Source organism: Cebus imitator, unplaced genomic scaffold (genome assembly GCF_001604975.1).
Source record: "Cebus imitator isolate Cc_AM_T3 unplaced genomic scaffold, Cebus_imitator-1.0 Scaffold193, whole genome shotgun sequence".
Lineage (NCBI taxonomy): Eukaryota > Metazoa > Chordata > Mammalia > Primates > Cebidae > Cebus > Cebus imitator.
In genome coordinates, this window is record NW_016107508.1 from 1,439,101 (window position 1) to 1,442,599 (window position 3,499).

The window sequence follows — 3,499 nt, forward strand, 5'->3', positions numbered from 1 at the left end:
ACATAAGAATTTGAAAAGAAGCCAGAATTTTTAAACTACCTGCAACAATTAAGAGAATGGCACGCTTGCTTCTAGAGTTCCTCTTAATTTTGTGTTTTAAAACTGTGAAGAGTAAAGAAAGTTCAACCAACGAAAACTGCAATTTCTCCCTGTTGGTCTGAGCCAGAATACTGACCTGTGTGTAAGTGTAAGACTTTAGTGTGCACGGGTAATGAAGCACACAAGGGCAGTGTCCTCCCATTAGCATATCCTGATGCTGTGACATGGCACAAGACAGACTGAGTTATGGAGCATTCCTGCCCATGCCCTCTTCCCCTCCACTCAAGAAGATAGGTGAGAATGCAAGGGAGGGACAGGTGATCTAGCAACTTTAGAGGGATAACCTTTATTCTACTTTTAGTTTATGTAAAATGAGAAGTAAACCAATTACTGATCTTGAAACAATGTTGACACTTTCCAGCTGTGAAGACACTGAGATGGAACATGTCCAAGAGGCACTCAGCATCCACCCCACGGTGCTCTCAGCATTATAGAGGTTACAATGCTAAAACCTACATGTCTTAGATTCTTTTACAAGTAGGATTCTGGTTACAAATTAAGCGCTCACATGAGCTTTAAAAGGCAGTAATGGGTTGGGGGCACTGGCTTACACCTGTAATCCCATCACTTTGGGAGGCTGAGGCAGAAGGATCACCAGAGGTCAGGAGTTCAAGACCAGCCTGGCCAACATGGCAAAACCCCACCTCTACTAAAAATATAAAAATTAGCTGGCACCGTGGTCAGTGCCTGTAATCCCAGCTTCTTGGGAGGTTGAGGCAGGAGAATTGCTTTAGGCTGGGGGGCAGAGGTTGCAATGAGTCAAGATCACACCACTGCACTCCAGCCTGGGTGACAGACAAGACACTGTCTCAACAATAAATAACTAAATAAGGCCAGGTGCGGTGGCTCACGCCTATAATCCCAGAACTTTAGGAGGCTGAGGCAGGCAGATCCCCTCAAGTCAGGAGTTCGAGACCAGCCTGACCAACATGGAGAAACCCTGTCTCTACTAAAAATACAAAATTAGCTGAATGGGGTGGCACATGTCTGTAATGCCAGCTACATGGGAGGCTGAGACAGAAGCGCTTGAACTTGGGAGGCGGAGGTTACAGTGAGCTGAGATTGCACCATTGTGTTCTAGCCTGGGCAACAAGAGTGAAACTCTGTCTCAAAATAAATAAATAAATAAGGCAGAAATGAGGCCTAGTCATCTCCCTACTACTTGGTGGTTGTCTGGTGGCAAGCAACGTCATGGAGATGCCAGTCCTAAAATTGTGCTTCACTGCTGTTGCAGTGGGGGCCAGACTTCATGTTCCATGTCTAGGCAATTGTGGTAGCAGCTTTCTAATCCCAGGGTCATCACTATAGCAGTGTGTTCTTAAATGTGATATCCTCATTACCCATTGTCCCAGTTGGGACAGTGGTTACAGCTCTTCCTACAAGTTGGTTTCTCTAGATGCCCAGCTAAGAGCTGCACCTTCATCTTAAGATTATGTAATTTCCTAATTTCTATATTAAGTACTTTTCTCCTTAAAACATCCCCAGTAGTTTCTATTTCTCAACATTGTTTGATAAACCATGGAATATCACTGAAGAGGTGGCTTCAGTATTAGGCAATCAAAAACTCATAGCAATCGATGCCCATGAAGATATTTGTTTCCTCTCGTTATAAAACATTTGTAACTATGTTTTTTGTAACACAAAGAATCTGCATCCATTTCAAAGCCACATCTAGAGAAGATATTAATAACTGCCAACATGTATCTATGGAATATTTCACAGTTTATAAAATAGTTTCACACATATTGCTTAATTTCATGCTCATAATATATGAGTTAATGCAGGTTTTACAGTAACATAGCTGGTGTAGTAGAGTTTTGTTGGGGTTTTATGATGGTAGAACAGATTTAGAGATTACTGCTGGAAAAAATGTCATGGCTTGAAAATATTATTATTATTTTGAGACGGAGTCTTGTTTGTTGCTCAGGCTAGAGTGCAATGGCACAATCTGGGCTCACGCAACCTCAGCCTCCCGGGTTCAAGCAATTCTCCTGCCTCAGCCTCCCAAGTAGCTGGGATTACAGGCATGTGCCACCATGCTCAGCTAATTTTGTATTTTTAGTAGAGACAGGGTTTCTCCATGTTGGTCAGGCTGGTCTTGAACTCCCAACCTCAGGTGATCCGCCCGCCTCAGCCTACCAAAGTGCTGCGATTACAGGTGTGAGCCACCATGCCTGGCCTGAAAATATTATTTAATGACTCATAAACTGTGAGTCTGTAATAGGGCGATTTTTTAAACAGTATTTTTTACACTACAGAGAAACTTTTTTTTTTTTAAATTGAGCCTTGCTCTTGTCACCCAGGCTGGAAGGGTCACTGTAACCTCTACCTCCCAGGTTCAAGTGATTCTCCTGCTTCAGCCTCCCAAGTAGTTGATTCTCCTGCCTCAGCCTCCCGAGTAGCTGGGATTAGACATGCGCCACCATACCTGGCTAATTTTTTGTATTTTTAGTAGAGATGAAGTTTTGCCATTTTGGCCAGGCTAGTCTCGAACCCCTGACCTCAGGTGATCTGCCCACCTCAGCCTCACAAAGTAATGGGATTATAGGTGTGAACCACTGTACCCAGCCGAAACTAGTTTTTTTAATGCTTGAAAACTATGATTACTTTATGCATTTACTTTACCCATTTATGCAATTACTTTATGATTTTCTTTATGCATGAATATTGTGATTACTGCATTCAGTATGAAGCTTCAAATGCTCAAAAAAGGGAAAAGAAAAACTAGAAAATTCATATGAATAACAAATCAGCACCAGGGTCAATTTGGGGAGGGTAAGAGGGAACAGTTAGCTTGATAACCATAGAGCCAAGCTCCCAAAGACAGAACCTAGAGAGACAAGGAACTATCTAGGCTAACTAATCAGGAATTTTAGTGAAAGACAAATAATAGCTTCTCAGCTCTTCTACTAATGAGTTCTATAAGGTTTTGAATCCAAGTCATTGTTAAATGAACATCGAGAAGTTAAGTTAGTTCTTAACTCTTCTCAGCAACATGTGACTATGTAAGATATTCTCAAGCTCTTTCCAAGTTCTCACCAGTATTTGCAAAGTCAAGCCAAAAGGCTGAAGCTCTTAACCATCACTGCACACCTTCCTCGTCAATCAATCCTCCTCCAATCAGGAAGGAGGTCTATCGCTATTCGAACATTTTTAAAAGGGTACAAGGTTGCCTGACACTGTTTACTAACAAGCACTAATTATTGCTGACATCGTGCTTATTATAACTTACTTAGTCATTATTGGGTATTACCGAATTATCGTTATTATTCTAAAAAGTTCAATTTGTTGGAAGTTTCATATTTTTAATCCAATTTTTAAAAAATTTTAAGTAAAAGAGGGGTTTATTTTTATGCTTTAAATATACTTTTCTTAGATATACCTGTAAATTTTGTATCAT

General features: G+C 41.0%; 1 protein-coding gene across 1 annotated transcript in view; it reads right to left on the reverse strand.

Annotated features, from left to right (window-relative positions):
* ATXN3 (ataxin 3) overlaps positions 1 to 3,499 on the reverse strand; it is a 44,660-nt gene that overhangs the window by 12,237 nt on the left and 28,924 nt on the right. The gene's annotated exons all lie outside the window — the stretch shown is intronic.